Source organism: Balaenoptera borealis (genome assembly GCF_965194805.1).
Source record: "Balaenoptera borealis genome assembly, chromosome: 2".
NCBI classification, from domain to species: Eukaryota; Metazoa; Chordata; class Mammalia; order Artiodactyla; family Balaenopteridae; genus Balaenoptera; species Balaenoptera borealis.
Window position 1 is genome coordinate 141753739 of NC_138867.1, and position 13908 is coordinate 141767646.

A 13908-nucleotide genomic window follows, 5' to 3' on the forward strand; every position below is an offset into this window, starting at 1 on the left:
ACTCTGCAGAAGTGTACGGTGTGTCCTGAAACATCGAAAAAACTCAGCTTAGAGAGCATAGGGCACTTCCACTCACGGGCGTATAAATTGGGAAAACTAAAAATCAGCAAGACACAGGCACCCCAAAGTTTAGGGCTGCTCTGTTGACAAGAACCTCCACTTCGTTACACCTTAAATATCCCAGGAAAGAGAAAAATGGATAAAGAAGTTGTGGTCCTTTTGTACAATGGAATATCACTCAGCCATGAAATCAACGTCATAAGGCTAGTAGCAGCATGATGAGTGGATTTAGGTACGACGATTCTAAGTGAAATAAGTCACACAGAAAAAGACACTTATCATAAGATATCACTTATAGAGGGAATGTAAAAACCGCTACCCTTGAACTGAATTACAAAACAGAACAGAGTCACACGTTTAGAAAACACACTATGGCTGCTTAACGGGTAAGGTGAGGTGGGGTGATGCATAAAACAAGGGTTTCAAATTAGCTCAGAGACCGTTCCATAAACCCAATATGTAATAGACAAGACCTACTCTTTGCTCAGTGATCTGGACTCAAAACCCCCTATTCACCGCCCAAGAATATATCTGACTAGTAAGAATCTTAAAACCTATGTACTGATATCCCTCTGTAAGTGAGTCAAGTGGGTGTAAAGCGGCATAAACACAGCAGTGAAAAGCAGCTAAACCCCTTTATAAAAATCAATCACTTTTAAAATCCCGTGAAACAAAGACAGTGAAAGAGAGAGAAATTCTTACAAAATTCGTTCAAGGGCTGTGATGCCACCTGGATTGACCATATCTAGACCCACAGCTGATTGAGGCATAAGGGTGGACACTCTTGGGGCTGAGAGGTTTGGTGAGGTTGGGTGAGCAAATGCAGACCCTTTAGAGTAATACTGCGTGGTACCCATCCCATGGGTCCCAAATCTCCAGGTTCAAGGGCATCTTCCTACATCGAAAACATGCATGAGAATCCCAGAAGATGGTACATCGTGTGATCGGGAAAGGTTTCTAAAACGCACCTCATTTCTCATCTCCTTGTGCTCGGGTTCGCCATTCCAGCCGCTTTACTAGCAATCTCCCTCCTTGAGAATCAGCACCTTTAACCTCCTGTTCCGTACAGGTTGCAATTGGTCCTGAGGATGAACGGGAAGAGGGGGAACCAATGAGACACTAGCTCTAGGTGTTGGGACAGGCACAGGTCACTGTATTTTCCCATCAGGAAGAAGAATTAACCACAGCCTCAGCCTGCCGCCCGGGACCAGAATAGGGCCTGAAGGAATCCTGCGCTTTTGCGGCCAGCTCCCAAGAAAGCGAGTTGAAAAATGGAGCTCAGGGGCACTGCAATTCACAAACCTGCAGAGTTATAAATGATAACTCTCGTCCACAAATATATTGACGGAAGACAACGAAGAGGATTTGAAAGCAAGGCAGAATTGCAGGAAACAGATTTCAGGAGGTAGATTCGAATCGCCTTTAAAGCACGGGAAAAGCGGCAAAACCTCGACAATGATGCCCTTGGCCAAAAAGGGCGTATGCGTTTTTTCCTGAATATATTCAGGAAAAAACGCATACGCCCTTTTTGGCCAACCAAGCAACCTGGAAAGGCAAATCAGCGCTACAAGGAAGTCTCGCTTCCCATCGGTCAAAAGGGCCATGCTGAATAAAGTGTCAAAACCAGAAATGCAGGACAGGCCATGGAGAAACGGGAGCCTTGCTACGCTGATGGGCGGGATGTAAATTGCCAACAGCCACTCTGCAGAAGTGTACGGTGTGTCCTGAAACATCGAAAAAACTCAGCTTAGAGAGCATAGGGCACTTCCACTCACGGGCGTATAAATTGGGAAAACTAAAAATCAGCAAGGCACAGGCACCCCAAAGTTTAGGGCTGCTCTGTTGACAAGAACCTCCACTTCGTTACACCTTAAATATCCCAGGAAAGAGAAAAATGGATAAAGAAGTTGTGGTCCTTTTGTACAATGGAATATCACTCAGCCATGAAATCAACGTCATAAGGCTAGTAGCAGCATGATGAGTGGATTTAGGTACGACGATTCTAAGTGAAATAAGTCACACAGAAAAAGACACTTATCATAAGATATCACTTATAGAGGGAATGTAAAAACCGCTACCCTTGAACTGAATTACAAAACAGAACAGAGTCACACGTTTAGAAAACACACTATGGCTGCTTAACGGGTAAGGTGAGGTGGGGTGATGCATAAAACAAGGGTTTCAAATTAGCTCAGAGACCGTTCCATAAACCCAATATGTAATAGACAAGACCTACTCTTTGCTCAGTGATCTGGACTCAAAACCCCCTATTCACCGCCCAAGAATATATCTGACTAGTAAGAATCTTAAAACCTATGTACTGATATCCCTCTGTAAGTGAGTCAAGTGGGTGTAAAGCGGCATAAACACAGCAGTGAAAAGCAGCTAAACCCCTTTATAAAAATCAATCACTTTTAAAATCCCGTGAAACAAAGACAGTGAAAGAGAGAGAAATTCTTACAAAATTCGTTCAAGGGCTGTGATGCCACCTGGATTGACCATATCTAGACCCACAGCTGATTGAGGCATAAGGGTGGACACTCTTGGGGCTGAGAGGTTTGGTGAGGTTGGGTGAGCAAATGCAGACCCTTTAGAGTAATACTGCGTGGTACCCATCCCATGGGTCCCAAATCTCCAGGTTCAAGGGCATCTTCCTACATCGAAAACATGCATGAGAATCCCAGAAGATGGTACATCGTGTGATCGGGAAAGGTTTCTAAAACGCACCTCATTTCTCATCTCCTTGTGCTCGGGTTCGCCATTCCAGCCGCTTTACTAGCAATCTCCCTCCTTGAGAATCAGCACCTTTAACCTCCTGTTCCGTACAGGTTGCAATTGGTCCTGAGGATGAACGGGAAGAGGGGGAACCAATGAGACACTAGCTCTAGGTGTTGGGACAGGCACAGGTCACTCTATTTTCCCATCAGGAAGAAGAATTAACCACAGGCTCAGCCTGCCGCCCGGGACCAGAATAGGGCCTGAAGCAATCCTGCGCTTTTGCGGCCAGCTCCCAAGAAAGCGAGTTGAAAAATGGAGCTCAGGGACACTGCAATTCACAAACCTGCAGAGTTATAAATGATAACTCTCGTCCACAAATATATTGACGGAAGACAACAGAGAGGATTTGAAAGCAAGGCAGAATTGCAGGAAACAGATTTCAGGAGGTAGATTCGAATCGCCTTTAAAGCACGGGAAAAGCGGCAAAACCTCGACAATGATGCCCTTGGCCAAAAAGGGCGTATGCGTTTTTTCCTGAATATATTCAGGAAAAAACGCATACGCCCTTTTTGGCCAACCAAGCAACCTGGAAAGGCAAATCAGCGCTACAAAGAAGTCTCGCTTCCCATCGGTCAAAAGGGCCATGCTGAATAAAGTGTCAAAACCAGAAATGCAGGACAGGCCATGGAGAAACGGGAGCCTTGCTACGCTGATGGGCGGGATGTAAATTGCCAACAGCCACTCTGCAGAAGTGTACGGTGTGTCCTGAAACATCGAAAAAACTCAGCTTAGAGAGCATAGGGCACTTCCACTCACGGGCGTATAAATTGGGAAAACTAAAAATCAGCAAGGCACAGGCACCCCAAAGTTTAGGGCTGCTCTGTTGACAAGAACCTCCACTTCGTTACACCTTAAATATCCCAGGAAAGAGAAAAATGGATAAAGAAGTTGTGGTCCTTTTGTACAATGGAATATCACTCAGCCATGAAATCAACGTCATAAGGCTAGTAGCAGCATGATGAGTGGATTTAGGTACGACGATTCTAAGTGAAATAAGTCACACAGAAAAAGACACTTATCATAAGATATCACTTATAGAGGGAATGTAAAAACCGCTACCCTTGAACTGAATTACAAAACAGAACAGAGTCACACGTTTAGAAAACACACTATGGCTGCTTAACGGGAAAGGTGAGGTGGGGTGATGCCTAAAACAAGGGTTTCAAATTAGCTCAGAGACCGTTCCATAAACCCAATATGTAATAGACAAGACCTACTCTTTGCTCAGTGATCTGGACTCAAAACCCCCTATTCACCGCCCAAGAATATATCTGACTAGTAAGAATCTTAAAACCTATGTACTGATATCCCTCTGTAAGTGAGTCAAGTGGGTGTAAAGCGGCATAAACACAGCAGTGAAAAGCAGCTAAACCCCTTTATAAAAATCAATCACTTTTAAAATCCCGTGAAACAAAGACAGTGAAAGAGAGAGAAATTCTTACAAAATTCGTTCAAGGGCTGTGATGCCACCTGGATTGACCATATCTAGACCCACAGCTGATTGAGGCATAAGGGTGGACACTCTTGGGGCTGAGAGGTTTGGTGAGGTTGGGTGAGCAAATGCAGACCCTTTAGAGTAATACTGCGTGGTACCCATCCCATGGGTCCCAAATCTCCAGGTTCAAGGGCATCTTCCTACATCGAAAACATGCATGAGAATCCCAGAAGATGGTACATCGTGTGATCGGGAAAGGTTTCTAAAACGCACCTCATTTCTCATCTCCTTGTGCTCGGGTTCGCCATTCCAGCCGCTTTACTAGCAATCTCCCTCCTTGAGAATCAGCACCTTTAACCTTCTGTTCCGTACAGGTTGCAATTTGTCCTGAGGATGAACGGGAAGAGGGGGAACCAATGAGACACTAGCTCTAGGTGTTGGGACAGGCACAGGTCACTGTATTTTCCCATCAGGAAGAAGAATTAACCACAGCCTCAGCCTGCCGCCCGGGACCAGAATAGGGCCTGAAGGAATCCTGCGCTTTTGCGGCCAGCTCCCAAGAAAGCGAGTTGAAAAATGGAGCTCAGGGGCACTGCAATTCACAAACCTGCAGAGTTATAAATGATAACTCTCGTCCACAAATATATTGACGGAAGACAACGAAGAGGATTTGAAAGCAAGGCAGAATTGCAGGAAACAGATTTCAGGAGGTAGATTCGAATCGCCTTTAAAGCACGGGAAAAGCGGCAAAACCTCGACAATGATGCCCTTGGCCAAAAAGGGCGTATGCGTTTTTTCCTGAATATATTCAGGAAAAAACGCATACGCCCTTTTTGGCCAACCAAGCAACCTGGAAAGGCAAATCAGCGCTACAAGGAAGTCTCGCTTCCCATCGGTCAAAAGGGCCATGCTGAATAAAGTGTCAAAACCAGAAATGCAGGACAAGCCATGGAGAAACGGGAGCCTTGCTACGGTGATGGGCGGGATGTAAATTGCCAACAGCCACTCTGCAGAAGTGTACGGTGTGTCCTGAAACATCGAAAAAACTCAGCTTAGAGAGCATAGGGCACTTCCACTCACGGGCGTATAAATTGGGAAAACTAAAAATCAGCAAGACACAGGCACCCCAAAGTTTAGGGCTGCTCTGTTGACAAGAACCTCCACTTCGTTACACCTTAAATATCCCAGGAAAGAGAAAAATGGATAAAGAAGTTGTGGTCCTTTTGTACAATGGAATATCACTCAGCCATGAAATCAACGTCATAAGGCTAGTAGCAGCATGATGAGTGGATTTAGGTACGACGATTCTAAGTGAAATAAGTCACACAGAAAAAGACACTTATCATAAGATATCACTTATAGAGGGAATGTAAAAACCGCTACCCTTGAACTGAATTACAAAACAGAACAGAGTCACACGTTTAGAAAACACACTATGGCTGCTTAACGGGTAAGGTGAGGTGGGGTGATGCATAAAACAAGGGTTTCAAATTAGCTCAGAGACCGTTCCATAAACCCAATATGTAATAGACAAGACCTACTCCTTGCTCAGTGATCTGGACTCAAAACCCCCTATTCACCGCCCAAGAATATATCTGACTAGTAAGAATCTTAAAACCTATGTACTGATATCCCTCTGTAAGTGAGTCAAGTGGGTGTAAAGCGGCATAAACACAGCAGTGAAAAACAGCTAATCCCCTTTATAAAAATCAATCACTTTTAAAATCCCGTGAAACAAAGACAGTGAAAGAGAGAGAAATTCTTACAAAATTCGTTCAAGGGCTGTGATGCCACCTGGATTGACCATATCTAGACCCACAGCTGATTGAGGCATAAGGGTGGACACTCTTGGGGCTGAGAGGTTTGGTGAGGTTGGGTGAGCAAATGCAGACCCTTTAGAGTAATACTGCGTGGTACCCATCCCATGGGTCCCAAATCTCCAGGTTCAAGGGCATCTTCCTACATCGAAAACATGCATGAGAATCCCAGAAGATGGTACATCGTGTGATCGGGAAAGGTTTCTAAAACGCACCTCATTTCTCATCTCCTTGTGCTCGGGTTCGCCATTCCAGCCGCTTTACTAGCAATCTCCCTCCTTGAGAATCAGCACCTTTAACCTCCTGTTCCGTACAGGTTGCAATTGGTCCTGAGGATGAACGGGAAGAGGGGGAACCAATGAGACACTAGCTCTAGGTGTTGGGACAGGCACAGGTCACTGTATTTTCCCATCAGGAAGAAGAATTAACCACAGCCTCAGCCTGCCGCCCGGGACCAGAATAGGGCCTGAAGGAATCCTGCGCTTTTGCGGCCAGCTCCCAAGAAAGCGAGTTGAAAAATGGAGCTCAGGGGCACTGCAATTCACAAACCTGCAGAGTTATAAATGATACCTCTCGTCCACAAATATATTGACGGAAGACAACGAAGAGGATTTGAAAGCAAGGCAGAATTGCAGGAAACAGATTTCAGGAGGTAGATTCGAATCGCCTTTAAAGCACGGGAAAAGCGGCAAAACCTCGACAATGATGCCCTTGGCCAAAAAGGGCGTATGCGTTTTTTCCTGAATATATTCAGGAAAAAACGCATACGCCCTTTTTGGCCAACCAAGCAACCTGGAAAGGCAAATCAGCGCTACAAGGAAGTCTCGCTTCCCATCGGTCAAAAGGGCCATGCTGAATAAAGTGTCAAAACCAGAAATGCAGGACAGGCCATGGAGAAACGGGAGCCTTGCTACGCTGATGGGCGGGATGTAAATTGCCAACAGCCACTCTGCAGAAGTGTACGGTGTGTCCTGAAACATCGAAAAAACTCAGCTTAGAGAGCATAGGGCACTTCCACTCACGGGCGTATAAATTGGGAAAACTAAAAATCAGCAAGACACAGGCACCCCAAAGTTTAGGGCTGCTCTGTTGACAAGAACCTCCACTTCGTTACACCTTAAATATCCCAGGAAAGAGAAAAATGGATAAAGAAGTTGTGGTCCTTTTGTACAATGGAATATCACTCAGCCATGAAATCAACGTCATAAGGCTAGTAGCAGCATGATGAGTGGATTTAGGTACGACGATTCTAAGTGAAATAAGTCACACAGAAAAAGACACTTATCATAAGATATCACTTATAGAGGGAATGTAAAAACCGCTACCCTTGAACTGAATTACAAAACAGAACAGAGTCACACGTTTAGAAAACACACTATGGCTGCTTAACGGGTAAGGTGAGGTGGGGTGATGCATAAAACAAGGGTTTCAAATTAGCTCAGAGACCGTTCCATAAACCCAATATGTAATAGACAAGACCTACTCTTTGCTCAGTGATCTGGACTCAAAACCCCCTATTCACCGCCCAAGAATATATCTGACTAGTAAGAATCTTAAAACCTATGTACTGATATCCCTCTGTAAGTGAGTCAAGTGGGTGTAAAGCGGCATAAACACAGCAGTGAAAAGCAGCTAAACCCCTTTATAAAAATCAATCACTTTTAAAATCCCGTGAAACAAAGACAGTGAAAGAGAGAGAAATTCTTACAAAATTCGTTCAAGGGCTGTGATGCCACCTGGATTGACCATATCTAGACCCACAGCTGATTGAGGCATAAGGGTGGACACTCTTGGGGCTGAGAGGTTTGGTGAGGTTGGGTGAGCAAATGCAGACCCTTTAGAGTAATACTGCGTGGTACCCATCCCATGGGTCCCAAATCTCCAGGTTCAAGGGCATCTTCCTACATCGAAAACATGCATGAGAATCCCAGAAGATGGTACATCGTGTGATCGGGAAAGGTTTCTAAAACGCACCTCATTTCTCATCTCCTTGTGCTCGGGTTCGCCATTCCAGCCGCTTTACTAGCAATCTCCCTCCTTGAGAATCAGCACCTTTAACCTCCTGTTCCGTACAGGTTGCAATTGGTCCTGAGGATGAACGGGAAGAGGGGGAACCAATGAGACACTAGCTCTAGGTGTTGGGACAGGCACAGGTCACTGTATTTTCCCATCAGGAAGAAGAATTAACCACAGCCTCAGCCTGCCGCCCGGGACCAGAATAGGGCCTGAAGGAATCCTGCGCTTTTGCGGCCAGCTCCCAAGAAAGCGAGTTGAAAAATGGAGCTCAGGGGCACTGCAATTCACAAACCTGCAGAGTTATAAATGATAACTCTCGTCCACAAATATATTGACGGAAGACAACGAAGAGGATTTGAAAGCAAGGCAGAATTGCAGGAAACAGATTTCAGGAGGTAGATTCGAATCGCCTTTAAAGCACGGGAAAAGCGGCAAAACCTCGACAATGATGCCCTTGGCCAAAAAGGGCGTATGCGTTTTTTCCTGAATATATTCAGGAAAAAACGCATACGCCCTTTTTGGCCAACCAAGCAACCTGGAAAGGCAAATCAGCGCTACAAGGAAGTCTCGCTTCCCATCGGTCAAAAGGGCCATGCTGAATAAAGTGTCAAAACCAGAAATGCAGGACAGGCCATGGAGAAACGGGAGCCTTGCTACGCTGATGGGCGGGATGTAAATTGCCAACAGCCACTCTGCAGAAGTGTACGGTGTGTCCTGAAACATCGAAAAAACTCAGCTTAGAGAGCATAGGGCACTTCCACTCACGGGCGTATAAATTGGGAAAACTAAAAATCAGCAAGGCACAGGCACCCCAAAGTTTAGGGCTGCTCTGTTGACAAGAACCTCCACTTCGTTACACCTTAAATATCCCAGGAAAGAGAAAAATGGATAAAGAAGTTGTGGTCCTTTTGTACAATGGAATATCACTCAGCCATGAAATCAACGTCATAAGGCTAGTAGCAGCATGATGAGTGGATTTAGGTACGACGATTCTAAGTGAAATAAGTCACACAGAAAAAGACACTTATCATAAGATATCACTTATAGAGGGAATGTAAAAACCGCTACCCTTGAACTGAATTACAAAACAGAACAGAGTCACACGTTTAGAAAACACACTATGGCTGCTTAACGGGTAAGGTGAGGTGGGGTGATGCATAAAACAAGGGTTTCAAATTAGCTCAGAGACCGTTCCATAAACCCAATATGTAATAGACAAGACCTACTCTTTGCTCAGTGATCTGGACTCAAAACCCCCTATTCACCGCCCAAGAATATATCTGACTAGTAAGAATCTTAAAACCTATGTACTGATATCCCTCTGTAAGTGAGTCAAGTGGGTGTAAAGCGGCATAAACACAGCAGTGAAAAGCAGCTAAACCCCTTTATAAAAATCAATCACTTTTAAAATCCCGTGAAACAAAGACAGTGAAAGAGAGAGAAATTCTTACAAAATTCGTTCAAGGGCTGTGATGCCACCTGGATTGACCATATCTAGACCCACAGCTGATTGAGGCATAAGGGTGGACACTCTTGGGGCTGAGAGGTTTGGTGAGGTTGGGTGAGCAAATGCAGACCCTTTAGAGTAATACTGCGTGGTACCCATCCCATGGGTCCCAAATCTCCAGGTTCAAGGGCATCTTCCTACATCGAAAACATGCATGAGAATCCCAGAAGATGGTACATCGTGTGATCGGGAAAGGTTTCTAAAACGCACCTCATTTCTCATCTCCTTGTGCTCGGGTTCGCCATTCCAGCCGCTTTACTAGCAATCTCCCTCCTTGAGAATCAGCACCTTTAACCTCCTGTTCCGTACAGGTTGCAATTGGTCCTGAGGATGAACGGGAAGAGGGGGAACCAATGAGACACTAGCTCTAGGTGTTGGGACAGGCACAGGTCACTCTATTTTCCCATCAGGAAGAAGAATTAACCACAGGCTCAGCCTGCCGCCCGGGACCAGAATAGGGCCTGAAGCAATCCTGCGCTTTTGCGGCCAGCTCCCAAGAAAGCGAGTTGAAAAATGGAGCTCAGGGACACTGCAATTCACAAACCTGCAGAGTTATAAATGATAACTCTCGTCCACAAATATATTGACGGAAGACAACGAAGAGGATTTGAAAGCAAGGCAGAATTGCAGGAAACAGATTTCAGGAGGTAGATTCGAATCGCCTTTAAAGCACGGGAAAAGCGGCAAAACCTCGACAATGATGCCCTTGGCCAAAAAGGGCGTATGCGTTTTTTCCTGAATATATTCAGGAAAAAACGCATACGCCCTTTTTGGCCAACCAAGCAACCTGGAAAGGCAAATCAGCGCTACAAAGAAGTCTCGCTTCCCATCGGTCAAAAGGGCCATGCTGAATAAAGTGTCAAAACCAGAAATGCAGGACAGGCCATGGAGAAACGGGAGCCTTGCTACGCTGATGGGCGGGATGTAAATTGCCAACAGCCACTCTGCAGAAGTGTACGGTGTGTCCTGAAACATCGAAAAAACTCAGCTTAGAGAGCATAGGGCACTTCCACTCACGGGCGTATAAATTGGGAAAACTAAAAATCAGCAAGGCACAGGCACCCCAAAGTTTAGGGCTGCTCTGTTGACAAGAACCTCCACTTCGTTACACCTTAAATATCCCAGGAAAGAGAAAAATGGATAAAGAAGTTGTGGTCCTTTTGTACAATGGAATATCACTCAGCCATGAAATCAACGTCATAAGGCTAGTAGCAGCATGATGAGTGGATTTAGGTACGACGATTCTAAGTGAAATAAGTCACACAGAAAAAGACACTTATCATAAGATATCACTTATAGAGGGAATGTAAAAACCGCTACCCTTGAACTGAATTACAAAACAGAACAGAGTCACACGTTTAGAAAACACACTATGGCTGCTTAACGGGAAAGGTGAGGTGGGGTGATGCCTAAAACAAGGGTTTCAAATTAGCTCAGAGACCGTTCCATAAACCCAATATGTAATAGACAAGACCTACTCTTTGCTCAGTGATCTGGACTCAAAACCCCCTATTCACCGCCCAAGAATATATCTGACTAGTAAGAATCTTAAAACCTATGTACTGATATCCCTCTGTAAGTGAGTCAAGTGGGTGTAAAGCGGCATAAACACAGCAGTGAAAAGCAGCTAAACCCCTTTATAAAAATCAATCACTTTTAAAATCCCGTGAAACAAAGACAGTGAAAGAGAGAGAAATTCTTACAAAATTCGTTCAAGGGCTGTGATGCCACCTGGATTGACCATATCTAGACCCACAGCTGATTGAGGCATAAGGGTGGACACTCTTGGGGCTGAGAGGTTTGGTGAGGTTGGGTGAGCAAATGCAGACCCTTTAGAGTAATACTGCGTGGTACCCATCCCATGGGTCCCAAATCTCCAGGTTCAAGGGCATCTTCCTACATCGAAAACATGCATGAGAATCCCAGAAGATGGTACATCGTGTGATCGGGAAAGGTTTCTAAAACGCACCTCATTTCTCATCTCCTTGTGCTCGGGTTCGCCATTCCAGCCGCTTTACTAGCAATCTCCCTCCTTGAGAATCAGCACCTTTAACCTTCTGTTCCGTACAGGTTGCAATTTGTCCTGAGGATGAACGGGAAGAGGGGGAACCAATGAGACACTAGCTCTAGGTGTTGGGACAGGCACAGGTCACTGTATTTTCCCATCAGGAAGAAGAATTAACCACAGCCTCAGCCTGCCGCCCGGGACCAGAATAGGGCCTGAAGGAATCCTGCGCTTTTGCGGCCAGCTCCCAAGAAAGCGAGTTGAAAAATGGAGCTCAGGGGCACTGCAATTCACAAACCTGCAGAGTTATAAATGATAACTCTCGTCCACAAATATATTGACGGAAGACAACGAAGAGGATTTGAAAGCAAGGCAGAATTGCAGGAAACAGATTTCAGGAGGTAGATTCGAATCGCCTTTAAAGCACGGGAAAAGCGGCAAAACCTCGACAATGATGCCCTTGGCCAAAAAGGGCGTATGCGTTTTTTCCTGAATATATTCAGGAAAAAACGCATACGCCCTTTTTGGCCAACCAAGCAACCTGGAAAGGCAAATCAGCGCTACAAGGAAGTCTCGCTTCCCATCGGTCAAAAGGGCCATGCTGAATAAAGTGTCAAAACCAGAAATGCAGGACAAGCCATGGAGAAACGGGAGCCTTGCTACGGTGATGGGCGGGATGTAAATTGCCAACAGCCACTCTGCAGAAGTGTACGGTGTGTCCTGAAACATCGAAAAAACTCAGCTTAGAGAGCATAGGGCACTTCCACTCACGGGCGTATAAATTGGGAAAACTAAAAATCAGCAAGACACAGGCACCCCAAAGTTTAGGGCTGCTCTGTTGACAAGAACCTCCACTTCGTTACACCTTAAATATCCCAGGAAAGAGAAAAATGGATAAAGAAGTTGTGGTCCTTTTGTACAATGGAATATCACTCAGCCATGAAATCAACGTCATAAGGCTAGTAGCAGCATGATGAGTGGATTTAGGTACGACGATTCTAAGTGAAATAAGTCACACAGAAAAAGACACTTATCATAAGATATCACTTATAGAGGGAATGTAAAAACCGCTACCCTTGAACTGAATTACAAAACAGAACAGAGTCACACGTTTAGAAAACACACTATGGCTGCTTAACGGGTAAGGTGAGGTGGGGTGATGCATAAAACAAGGGTTTCAAATTAGCTCAGAGACCGTTCCATAAACCCAATATGTAATAGACAAGACCTACTCCTTGCTCAGTGATCTGGACTCAAAACCCCCTATTCACCGCCCAAGAATATATCTGACTAGTAAGAATCTTAAAACCTATGTACTGATATCCCTCTGTAAGTGAGTCAAGTGGGTGTAAAGCGGCATAAACACAGCAGTGAAAAACAGCTAATCCCCTTTATAAAAATCAATCACTTTTAAAATCCCGTGAAACAAAGACAGTGAAAGAGAGAGAAATTCTTACAAAATTCGTTCAAGGGCTGTGATGCCACCTGGATTGACCATATCTAGACCCACAGCTGATTGAGGCATAAGGGTGGACACTCTTGGGGCTGAGAGGTTTGGTGAGGTTGGGTGAGCAAATGCAGACCCTTTAGAGTAATACTGCGTGGTACCCATCCCATGGGTCCCAAATCTCCAGGTTCAAGGGCATCTTCCTACATCGAAAACATGCATGAGAATCCCAGAAGATGGTACATCGTGTGATCGGGAAAGGTTTCTAAAACGCACCTCATTTCTCATCTCCTTGTGCTCGGGTTCGCCATTCCAGCCGCTTTACTAGCAATCTCCCTCCTTGAGAATCAGCACCTTTAACCTCCTGTTCCGTACAGGTTGCAATTGGTCCTGAGGATGAACGGGAAGAGGGGGAACCAATGAGACACTAGCTCTAGGTGTTGGGACAGGCACAGGTCACTGTATTTTCCCATCAGGAAGAAGAATTAACCACAGCCTCAGCCTGCCGCCCGGGACCAGAATAGGGCCTGAAGGAATCCTGCGCTTTTGCGGCCAGCTCCCAAGAAAGCGAGTTGAAAAATGGAGCTCAGGGGCACTGCAATTCACAAACCTGCAGAGTTATAAATGATACCTCTCGTCCACAAATATATTGACGGAAGACAACGAAGAGGATTTGAAAGCAAGGCAGAATTGCAGGAAACAGATTTCAGGAGGTAGATTCGAATCGCCTTTAAAGCACGGGAAAAGCGGCAAAACCTCGACAATGATGCCCTTGGCCAAAAAGGGCGTATGCGTTTTTTCCTGAATATATTCAGGAAAAAACGCATACGCCCTTTTTGGCCA